General features: G+C 43.1%; 1 protein-coding gene across 4 annotated transcripts in view; it reads left to right on the forward strand.

Annotated features, from left to right (window-relative positions):
- Positions 1-7,959: 7,959 nt before the first annotated feature.
- Positions 7,960-12,547, forward strand: part of LOC118885225 (zinc finger protein 211-like) — a 28,689-nt gene continuing 24,101 nt past the window's right edge. For 3 of the 4 annotated variants that reach the window (XM_036833723.1, XM_036833724.1, XM_036833722.1), the window contains exon 1: positions 7,969-8,222. The gene's annotated coding sequence lies outside the window, so the exon portion shown is untranslated. Of the gene's footprint in view, positions 8,223-12,547 lie in introns of all 4 variants that reach the window. The other variant, XM_036833721.1, reaches the window with a different exon arrangement.

Below are 12,547 nucleotides of genomic sequence, written 5' to 3' on the forward strand. Positions count from 1 at the left end.
TACATTATTTCTGTCTGACAAATATTGTATGATTTATCATTTCACTTTACATGAGGTCCTGGGAGTCATCAGAAAGTAGAATGGTGGTTGCCAACATCTAGGGATATGAGGAAATAGGAAGTTATTGTTTCATGGGTACAGAGTTTCAGTTTGGAATGATGTAAGAATTCTGGAGATGGATAGTCTTGATGGTCGTGCAGCAATGTTAATGTACTTTCTGCCACCAAATTGTATATTCAAAATCATTAAAATGGTGCATTTTTCATTATGTATATTTTACCATAATAAAAAATGTAAAAATAATAATAATAATTACTCAAAGATGACTTTCTAAAATATGTGTGTTATTTACTAATGAAGTTCAGGGATTTCCTGATAATACCATTTAGGAAATTTTCAGTGTTTTGGAGTTCTGAGTTAGGAAGTGTTGTGGAAACATAATTATAAATAAAATGTCCTGTTAACCCAGAAAACCTCTGCACATAAATAGAAGAGAAAGAAAACATTTTTTTTCTGTTGAATAAGCATTAAAGCAGAATGTGACGTGCATTACAAGCAATCTAGTAAGGAGACTGTGAAGTAAGTAAGAAATCTCACCCTTTTATGTAGCCAGGCAATACAATCCGTTACATAGGTGTTTTTGAGATAAATGAGAACTAGTTCTCAAGTTAGAGGATTTTTGACAGTACCAGTTTTCATATAGTTAATGATAAATTTACCATGTAATTGGGGTGGCCATTGGCATCTGCTAAGTGTCTTTATCTAAAAGAAAATAAATTTCTTATACCTTTATGACAGGAGGTAGTTGTGTAAATTAGACCCAGGTACCTGCTGAAGTTAGGCTCCTACTCTTCCACAAAGACTGAAACATAAGGGTACTCTCTTCCGTGATGGTTGAATTTCAAAGAGCTGTCTCTCTGTCAGGTCCTGGAGAAAAAGATTCCCGGATTGTAAAACTGACAAAAGGCATATATAGCCTTTAAAAATATTTTCTTATATCATAATGGGCAAAGGAAGAAAAAAGTTTTTTCAAGTTAATACCCTAAGAAAAAGTGGATGTGGTGATGAAACTCTCCTTTTTAGCCTCGGCGGATTTATTTTTCTTTTATAAATTTGTATTTACTGTTACAAAACTCACTGCTAATTTGAGCTTTAATCTGATCCCCAAAAGATTTATTTGCATTTTCTTTTTTTTTTTAATTTATTTTAAAAAATTTTTGGGTGCATTGGGTCTTTGTTGCTGCACGCGGGCTTTCTCTAGTTGCGGCGAGCAGGGGCTACTCTTCGTCACGGTGCACAGGCTTCTCATCGTGGTGGCTTCTCTTGTTGTGGAGCACCAGCTCTAGGGAGCGGGCTTCAGTGGTTGTGGCTCGCGGGCTCTAGAGCGCAGGCTCAGTAGTTGTTACACACAGGCTTAGTGGCTCCGCAGCATGTGGTATCTTCCAGGACCAGGGCTCGAACCTGTGTCCCCTGCATTGGCAGGTGGATTCTTAACCACTGCGACACCGCCACCTACGAAACCCCTATTTGCATTTTCTAAGCATATTGGTTGGGTGAAGTTCCTTTCAAATGCAGAGGAAAAAGTCCTAGGGATATGCGGGCTTCTGGAGGCTTTTGAAGACTGGAAGAACTGAAGGGAGTTCAAGAATTGTGTATGTCCCCATGTAACCCATTTTCTTTATTTTTGAAACTGCTACCTGGCCAAATGCTCAGTACTGTGAACTACAGTTGTAGTTGTAGTAGGTGAAAGGTGAGAAAATTTTCAGAGGAGACATAATGGGTCACTTAAGTGTTTATTCATGTAGGAGAAATGATAAGATTCGTTTAAAAATTCAATTAAATAAATTATTTTTTAAAGATTGTATTTTTTAACCATTTAACTTTAGTTTTAAGTACTAAATGAATATTTTTAATGAAATATAAGTAATTTTTAGCAAAATTTGACAGCCATTAGCACCTAAAAGCAACTTTCAAAGACCTACATTTTCATGTAGTCTTTATTGTCCATATTAATAATCATTTGTCTATTACGACTAACTTATAAACAATACTTGGTAATTGAAAAATAGTCTTACCTGTGGCTAAATGTGTAATTCTGCAGTTCTGTTGTGTCTGCTTTACTTCAAATTGATTGGAAAATTGTTTTAATCTTTTTATATTTAATCATGTAAAATGCTTTTTAATGTGTGCAGATATGAAGCACATAACTTGTCTAAATATTATTTCAATCCAGAATATTTAGGTAATGTGGTTGTTATTAATGATAAATTTTGCTGAAATAAGTTATATTTATTACCACTAATAAAACATCATAGTAACATTACCTCCCAGAATGAGTTTTTCTTTTCAACATTAGTTTATATTCCTGTAGTAAATTAAGACTCTGCATGGATTTTTTTTTTCAATATTTTAATTTGACGGTTTCCTATTATTTACAGACTCAAAGTTTTTAGTAATTGCTCAGTGACTTATTAGATGATCTCTTGAATGTGGTGCCATTACCTTGAAATGTTGAGTCTTTTTATTCTTTTCACCACCAAATGTTGACTTTGAAATCTGTCCTAATTTAAGATCCTCAAAATTATCTGTTGTTCCCTTGCCACATTTTTCAAAAGCATAAATATTATGTGAACTTTTTTATGCCTATTATAGTGCAGTGATCTGTGAGGAGCCTCATCCTCTCCTGTCCCACAACTTTACATGGTATTTACAGTGAGAAACTTGTGGTCACTTAAATATATGCGAATTAGCAAATCAATGTCAAAACTCATTACTGCAGAGATTGAATATGATCTTTGGTAATGATTCATTCTTCAAAATTGTTTTATGATTCTATATCTTAATAGATGTAAAAGACATCAGAAGAAAATAAAGCAATTTCCTTCACTCTTTGATCTGAACACACTCAATACTTCAGTATAGGAATGAACACAGCTCATAGTGCTTCTAACTCTCCATTCTCTGTTCTTTGCAATCCTTGCATGTGTTTCTTCTTATACTATCTGTCAGTGGGTTCTACATTAGCAACAAAATGAAAATTAAAAAGGTTCACCTTCCGAGGATATGGCTAGCGTCCTGATCAGTGTCACTTGAGAAATCTCTCATAACTGTAAGTCAGCTTATTATTACATAACTATAAGGAAATTGGGTTTGGAGATGTATATTTTGTGACGCGTCTGTTAGAATGCAAAACCTAACTCTAATTTGTAAAAGTGTTAATAAAATCCTACACTGAGTTTTAGTTTTGAAACCTCAGAACCACTTGGGTTTTTTTCAAGTGTGTTGTAAGTTCTGGTTGTGATACAGTAACAGACTGACTCACACCCCTACCATAAACTACTATAAAAGTGGCAAAATACGCGGAGTTCCTGCTTTGAGGAGTGGGATGGCACACAGCACGGGGCTGTGAGCTTGAGGGAAGGACGGCACAGCGGGTGAGGTCGCATCCTCCCATCCTCCTGCCAGGGCACTTTCTAAACCTGCACGGGGAAATGGAGCCCAGAAAGCAGAGGTAGAGGGACCAGAGCTCAGAGCCCAGGGCTGCAGAGGCAGCTGGAAATTCCATGGCTGCATCTTTTCAGGGGGCCCTACCCAGGCAGAGGTGTTCTGAAACCTCAGGCCGGACCTCCCAGGGGCAGAGACCTTTGCTCTTGCATCAGAGGTCAGGTGTGGACAGGTGCCACCAGTCACTGCATCCCAGCTTCCCCCTCCAGAGGCAATGTCCTCACCTCTGGCTCAAAATCTGAGGTCCCACTTCCTCCTACTCCAGAAGCTGATTCCCCACCTGTGGCACCTGAGCAATGCTGGCCCCTCTCTTGCACACGTGTCCATGCCATCTCAGGGACCTGCCCTCTGGTCAGGAGGTGGCCTTTTGGACTCCACATTTGTAACCTCAGCTGGACCTGACTCCTGGGACATGATTGTCAGCCTCTAGACCTTCAGGCCATCACTACTTGGTCTGGTTTTTCTGCCCATGGGGAACATCATTGGGATTGGACTGGCACTTGAGGACTCTGGTCACCTCTGAAGAATTTTCTTTGGCCTTGGAGAAGGGCCCATACAGGCACTGAGAAGCAATAGTAGCCATGAGCCATGAGCTCACAGCAGCTGGCCAGCCATGGTACATGCAGAAGACAAAATGCAAGGCAGTCTTTAAAAGGAGGTAGCTTTAGGTCGACAAGGTTTTGAGAGAAGGAAGTATCAGGAAATATTGGGTGTAAAATGAGAAAGTAGCTTTACATTACATTAGTTCCAGATGTACAGCATAGTGATTCAGGGGGACTTCTGTTATTGCAAGAAACACAGTGACCTGGTCCACAGAAACTTCAATGGTGCGATGGAATATTCTTGAAAATGTATCAGAATCACCCGGAAGATTATTAAAACACAGATTCTAGAGCCTGACCCACAAAATGTCTGCTTCACTAGGTTGGGTTTTGAAATGAAAATTAGCGTTTCATGGTGAAGGTCCAGGGATCAGACTTGAAAACCAGGGTTCGATGAAAAATTACACTTCCTGGTTCCAGGCCTTAATCCACCAGAGTGGAAGTCTGCAGACGCCCAGAGGCGGAGCCAAGGTTTCTCACACATCCCCTGAGTGTCTTTGCAGTGAGCAAGTCCGGCTAACGGCCAACTTGGCTAAAGTCCTAGCCAGGCCCTCCACTGCCAAGGAGCCCTGTGAGGCTCCACCCACCAAAGCTATCTAGCCACGTGCTTATTCTGGCTAGAATTTATTCCCAAAATTCCCATATAGTTATTCCTCATCTCCTTCACGTTTTTGCGCAGTGATTACTCAGCTCTGTAATCTGCATACCACACTCTACTTCTAAGTACATTCACCTTATGTTCTTTCCATTATGCCTCCTACATTCAACATACTATATGACTTAGCATTTCTTCTTTCATGATTCCTCTGTCCTCCTGAATATAATATAACCCCTAGGAGGGCAGGCGTCTTTGTCGCTTTTGTGTGCCAATGTCTCCCACGCATCTACAATAAGTTCTTGAAGCCAAATATTTACTTATTGATCATTTGTCAGAACAGTGACTAAACAAGACACTTTGGCTTCAGCCTTCCTGTGTATTTTTGCAATTCCATGTACTCTCAATGTCCCCCTTAACTTTTCCTGAACGCTGATATTGCATAATGACTTCAAGCATGAAGAGGAATCACATTTTGGAGACAGTCTTCAGAGCGATTGTTCTAGTCAGATGTTCAGCTTAATTGTACCTCTTCTCAGACATCACTGCTAAAACTTCTCTAAGATTTTCACCTTTTTACCATCCACTGATACTTTCTCTGAGACATTTCTGACACAATCTCTGAATCACTACATAGTCATTAATAGCTTTCTATAATTTGAATTTTATAACTTTCCCAGACAATATCAATTCCTCATGCAGAACAGTCTCTGTAATCACAGGGCAAATGATAACCACTTCCCAACAATGATATGAGATCATGGTTTAAGTTACCCCGTGCATTTTGGGGTTCAGAACATCTTTTTCATATATGCTCCACCTGTGAACACCGCACCCATTGTCCCATATCAATACAGCATATCTTTCATTGTTCTAGTTTTGAGATTGATGTCAGATTCCCAAAAGGAAGTTAACTATCAAGCTATCCAAAAAGATACTAAATGGATAAAAATATTGCTTATAAATTGGGCACACTAATTTACTATGCTGTTAGAAGTATTTTCTAAAGTGACTACAGAGATCCACCTGTGTACTCCTGCTTTGAGTAGCCCAGCATCCCTCTACTGTCTTTCCTGTCCTGGCCCATCTGGAGTGTTTTTTCTCTTCTCCCTGACCAGACATACAGAGACTGATAAAACTGAGTCTAGCACTTCATAGTGTATAGATTTAATTCCAACATGGTAATGTTTATTTTTCATTATTAATTTATTTTTATTGAAGTATAGTTGTTTTACAATATTAGTTAGTTCCAGGTGTACAACATAGTGATTCAATATTTTTATAGGAACTTCCCTGGGGCGCAGTGGTTAAGAATCCGCCTGCCAATGCAGGGGACGTGGGTTCAAGACCTGGTCCGGGAAGATCCCACATGCCGTGGAGCAACTAAGCCCGGGCGCCACAACTACTGAGCCTGCACGCTAGAGCCCGAGAGCCACAACTACTGAGCCCACGTGCCACAACTAATGAAGCCCACGTGCCTAGAGCCCGTGCTCTGCAATAAGAGAAGCCACTGCAATGAGAAGCCTGCGCACCACAACGAAGAGTAGCCCCCACTCTCCGCAACTAGAGAAAGCCCGCGCGCGGCAACGAAGACCCAACGCAGCCAAAAATAAATAATTAAAATTTTAAAAATATATTTTAATAGGTTATACTCCATTTAAAGTTGTTAAAAACAGTGGCTATATTTCCCTGTGCTATACAATATATCCTTGTTGCTTATCTATTTTATACATAGTGAAACTGAGCAGGACCCTGTTGGTCCTTCCCCGGGACAGACACCCCCAATCCCCATGTCTCCTGACTTTCCCCCCCCACCCCTCCCCCGGTCTTGCTGCACAGCTTGTGGGATCTTAGTTCCCCGACCAGGGATTGGACCTGGGCCCTCAGCAGTGAGAGCGTGGAGTCCTAACCCCTTGACCGCCAGGGAATTCCTGACCTGACTCTTGTTAATAGAAAAGTTTTAGCCTCCTAGGCCTTTCCCGAATTCCAAATGCAAAATCAGAGAAGTGAGAAAATGCAGAAATAAAGGAAAGCAGTCAAGCAAGACAAAATAATAATAGTTTAGCCATAAAACAAAGCCAAGGACCTTTAGTTCCTCCTCAAGGGCTATAGATAATATCTTGAGCCATATCCTGAGTTGTTTTGCAGAAACTAAAACCACCACCAGGTGGAAGAAGTTAACTGTGTGCTGACAACCAGCACATAGACCCCAGACCAGTTAGAGCCAGAAAACTGATAATTGAGATTCCGAAAATATCACCATTACCTCATCATCAACCAGAGAATTGTGCACAAGCTGATCACACATCCTGCCACCCTCCCTCCTCACACTGTCTTTAAAAACCCTTCTTTGAAAGCCATTGGGGAGTTCAGGTCTTTTGAGCATGAGCTGCCTGTTCTCCTTGCTGGTGCCTGCAATAAGCCCTGTACTTTCCTTCACCACAACCGAGTGTCAATGGATTGGCTTTGCTATGCATCAGGTAAACAGCCCAAGTTTGGTTTGGTAGCAGTAGTAGTTTGTGTCTCTTAATCCCATACCCCTATTTTGCCCCTCCCCCATGAAATGTTTATTAGCTTCTGCCACCAGTGGACACATTTTGTGTCTGAATGACTAGGAATGATATGTGCATTTGGATCTCTGTCCTCTGGGAGCTTCTGCAATGATATGTTTAGTCTCAGGGAGCATGATGAAGTTCACAGGGTCTGAACTAATACATCTCCAACCTTGGATGAACGTCTGCAGGCAACACAACATCCCCCAGAAACCCTGAGTTCTACCCCTTAAGAATGGACAAGTCCCTGGGACGTCCCTGGTGGCACGGTGGTTTAGAATCCACCTGCCAATGCAAGGGACATGGGATCGATCCCTGGTCTGGGAAGATCCCACATGCTGCGGAGCAACTAAGCCCATGCGCCACAGCTATTGAGCCTGCACTCTAGAGCCCGTACTCTGCAGCAAGAGAAGCCACCGCAATGAGAAGCCTGCGCACCCCAAGCAGCCAAAAATAAAAATAAATAAATTTATTTTTTTAAAAAAAGGACAAGCGCCTTCTAAGTCCTTTGGCCCGCTGACTCCATTTCCCAGCGCCCCTCAGGGGTCTAAGATTGCCAGTAGTCCACGCGCGGGTTACCCCAAGTGTGGGAACTACATTACTCAGAATACTCTGCGTCGATCGGCAGCCTTACTGAGCCAATGAAGGCTCAGAACAGAGGCGTTTCCGTGAGGGTTGCCTAGCGTGGGGCGGGACTTCCGGCGTCCTCCTCCGGGCGGTCATTTTGGCTGCTCGGGTGTGTTCCTACGGGCAGAAGTTCTGGAGCGTTTAGTGGGGCCGACGGGACAGGACCGAGAAAGCGACGGGGCAGTCGTTGTTCCCGCTGCACAAAGGCGAGTCTGAGGCTCGGCCGCGGCGCCGCCCGAGATGATCCGCACCAGGGCCGGTTTAAGAACCGCCGGCCCGCTCCTGGCCCCGCTCCGCCCACAGGCCTGGATGGCTGCGGCCGCTCGGAGGGACCCGCCTCAGGTAAACGCTCGTCCTCGGGCCCTCACCCCACTAGACACTAAAGCCCCAAGTGCTCTCGTCCCTGCAGCCCAGGCCCCGGTGTCCAGGACGGTGAGGCGCTAGTATATGGGCTCCTGTTTCTGACAGGGGTTAACACCTCAGCTTTCCTGTTTAATTTTACTATCGGGGGTGTGATTAGATGTGGGAGAGGGTTACAGGCACAGGAACCGGCATGTACAAAGGCTTGGAGTTGCGACTGAGCCGTGAGGATTCGGAAAACCTGGGCTCCGTTGTGCCTGGCGAGGAACAAAGTTTGAGGTGGAGTCGCGCCTGGAATAGCAGGCTGAGGCCTCTGCCTATATTCTCAGAACTCTGAGCGCTGCGGAAAATTTTAAACTAAGGGGGGACACAAGCTACATTAGGCTTTTAAAAGTTTCCCAAAGGCTGTTCAACAGAGGAACAGACTGAAGGAGGAGAATGAAGCATTTGGGCACCAGGAGGTTGGATTTTCGTTCAAGCACACAGAGCTAGTAAGGTGAGACACTGAGGCACGGAGGTTAGGCATCCAGCCCTAGTTCACCAGGCTCAAGGGCCAGGCGTGGGCACACAGGGGCCTGAACCCACTGAAACCTGACATGGTTATATTCATTCATCTGTAACCTGTCTCTTAAAACATGGCTGCAGAAGCGCTTATGGGACCTATACCGGTACGTGTAGAGTGTCCCAGCCCCTTACTGTTCCCTACCCCCACCCATATATTCTCTGTATTGTGGTGTCGTGGTATTCGTTAAGGATCCAAGCTCAGGGTCCCGAGTCTACGAAGGATTATATGGAGGTATTTCCATTTCTGGCACCGAATGTAAATGGATGTGGAAAGGTTATCCCAGTATCAGGATGTAAAAATGTTTAGAGGTAGAGCTGAGTTGGGATCATTAAGATCTCCTTTCCATCAGGTGGGAAGAAGGAGCAGGAGGACAAGATTCAGGACTGGAATGGCTGCCTAAGAAGTTGGGTATCTATTCTGGAGGTGATAGGAAGTTTGGATCAGAGGAGGGGAATGATCTTACCTAGGTCTTTTAAAATTTTTTTTAATATTTTTAAATTTTTTTTAAAATTTTTTGTCTGTGTTGGGTCGTCTTTGTTGTGAGCGGGCTTTCTCTAGTTGCGGTGAGCAGGGGCTACTCTTTGTTGCAGGGCGTGGGCTTCTCATTGCAGTGGCTTCTCTTTTTGCAGAACACGGGCTGTAGGCGCACGGGCTTCAGTAGCTGTGGCACGTGGGCTCAGTAGTTGTGGCTCTTGGGCTCTAGAGTGCAGGCTCAGTAGTTGTGGCGCACGGGCTTAGTTGCTCCGTGGCATGTGGGATCTTCCTGGACCAGGGCTTGAACCCATGTCCCCTGCATTGGCAGGCAGATTCTTAACTACTGCGCCACGAGGGAAGCCCCCCTTTTTTTTTTTAAATAAATTTATTCATTTATTTATTTTTGGCTGCATTGGGTCTTCATTGCTGCGTGCGGGCTTTCTCTGGTTGTGGCGAGCGGGGGCTACTCTTCACTGTGGTGCGCAGGCTTCTCATTGCGGTGGCTTCTCTTTGTTGCGGAGCATGGGCTGTAGGCATGTGGGCTTCAGTAATTGTGGCACATGGGCTCAGTAGTTGTGGCTCACGGGGTTTAGTTGCTCCGCAGCATGTGGGATCTTCCCGGACCAGGGCTCGAACCCATGTCCCCTGCATTGGCAGGCGGATTCTTAACCACTGAGCCACCAGGGAAGTCCCTTACCTAGGTCTTAACAGGCTGCATATGGGTGCATAGTGGAGAACAGATTGTGAGACTGAGGGAAGAGGAAGGAAAACCAGGGTGGAGGCTATTATAGTAGGCCACTTGAGGGTTCATGGAACAGAGTGGTAGCTTAGAAGTGGCTGGATTCTGGATGTGTTTTTATTAAGGGTTATCTAGATTTCTTAATGTGGAAGGAAAGTGTCTTGTTCTGCTTGGGTTGCTATAACAAAATACCATAAGCTAGATGACATAAACACCAGGAGTTTATTTCTCACAGTTTTGGAGGCTAGAAGTCCAAGATCAGGATGCCTGCATGGTCAGGTTCAGATGAGGGCCTGCTTCCTGGTTCATAGACACCATCTTCTTACTGTGTCCTTACATGGTGGACAACAGAGAGAGGAGCAAGCTCTCTCGTGACATTTATAAGGGTGCTAAACCCATTCACGTGGGGCCTGCCTTCATGACCTCATCTAATCCTAATTTCCTCCCAAAGGCTCCGGCTCCTAATACCATGAAATTGGGAGGTTTTGTGTCAACTATGAATTTTGGCGGGACATAAACATTCAGTTTTATAACAGTGAGAGAGTGAAACAGAGGGTTCAGAGATGAATCCAGGTGGTTTTTTTCCCCTGAAGTATTATATAATTGACTTCTATTAGTTTCAGTTGTACAGCATAGTAATTAGCTATTTTTGTACGTTACAAAATGATGACCATGATAAGTCTTGTTACTGTCTGTCACCATTCAAAGTTATTACAATATTATTGACTATGTTCCCTACGTTGTACGTTACATCCCTGTGACTTACTTGTTTTGTACCCGGAAGTTTGTTTTGCGGTTACCCTGAGGTTTTGATACAGCAGTCTATATATGTATATCGTTTTAAGTTGCTGGTCTCTTAATGTCAAATGCATTTCCAATATCCTGCATTTGTACTCTCTGCTTCTCATGATTGCTGGTTTTGATATCATATTTGTGTGTGGATGATTTCCTACTTTGACTGTATGTTTACCTTTACCGGTGAGCTTTCCCATTTGTAATTTTCTTGTTTCTAGTCCTGGCCTTTTCTTCTAGAGAAGTTCCTTTAGCATTTGTTGTAAAGCTGGTTTGGTGATGCTGAATTCTCTTAGCTTTTGCTTGTCTGTAAAGCTTTTGACTTCTCCGTTGAATCTGAATGAGAGCCTTGCTGGGTAGAGTATTCTTGGTTGTAGGTTTTTCCCTTTTCTGACCTGCAGAGTTTCTGCTGGAAAATCAGCTGATAACCTTATGGGGATTCCCTTGTATGTTATTTGTTGCTTTTCCCTTGTTGCTATTTTTTTTTTGGCTGCAGCTTGCAGGATCTTAGTTCCCCGACCAGGGATTGAACCTGGGCCACAACCATGAAAGGGCTGAGTCCTAACCATTGGACCACCAGGGAATTCCCAAGTTCTGTATATTTCAGTGATGTATTTATGGTTATATATGCTCTCAAAAGATGCTGAATTGTACATTAGAAAGAGTACATTTTGCAGTATATACTACACAAAATTAAGACAAAGGTCAGAGAGCTATTATTATTATTATTATTTTAAATAGGGTTGTCATGAAAGGACTCGAATGAAGACATTAGGCCGGTAACTTGAAAGGATTGCGCAGCAAGCACTCCATGTGGCTATTTGAGAACAAAGAAATTCAGGCAGAGAGATCTGAAATTATAAAGCTCTCTGGTGTTTGCTTAGGTAACATCAAAGTAGTCCCATTTGGTTTTGTTAAAAAACAGAATTCAGCCAAGTAAATTTTAAAGATCTTATTGGCTTTATTCAGTAATTCATGAACTGGGCAGCATCCCATCTAACGAATAGAAAGGAGCTCCGAAGAGCTATGAGAAAGTTATACTATAAAAGAGCTTGTTGTTTGTGGTAAGGTTACCTTTCTTTAGGCGACGGCAGGCAGGGGTTTGTCAGGCAAATTACCTCACTAGTGCTGACCAGGTTAATTCCAGATTGACTTATTTAAGATTCGGTTTCTAGGGGAGGCTGAAACTGTAATTAAGTTAGGTGTTAAGTCTTGGTTTGGTGAGTGAAGGTCAGTTCAAGTGACTCCATTTTGGGCCAGTTTTCTCTTTTTTTAAACAATTTTTAAAAATTTAATTTTTATTTTATTTTTTAATATATTATTTATTTATTTATTTATTTGGTTGTGCTGGGTCTTAGTTGTGGCAGGCAGGCTCCTTAGTTGTGGCTCACCAGCTCCTTAGTTGCGGTATGTGGGCTCCTTAGTTGTGGCAGGTGGGCTCCCTAGTTGCAGTTAAAGGGCTCCTTAGTTGCAGCACGTGGGCTTTTTAGTTGCAGCAGGCGGGCTTCTTAGTTGCGGCCATGAGCTTCTTAGTTGCAGCACATGAGCTCCTTAGTTGTGGCATGTGAACTCTTAGCTGCAGCATGCATGTGGGATCTAGTTCCCTGACCAGGGATTGAACCCAGGCCCCCCTGCATTGGGAGCATGTAGTCTTAACCACTGTGCCACCAGGGAAGTCCCTTTAATTTTTATTTTATATTGGGGTATAGTTGATTAACAATGTTGTATTAGTTTCAG

The sequence above is a fragment of the Balaenoptera musculus genome, chromosome 19, assembly GCF_009873245.2.
Source record: "Balaenoptera musculus isolate JJ_BM4_2016_0621 chromosome 19, mBalMus1.pri.v3, whole genome shotgun sequence".
Lineage (NCBI taxonomy): Eukaryota > Metazoa > Chordata > Mammalia > Artiodactyla > Balaenopteridae > Balaenoptera > Balaenoptera musculus.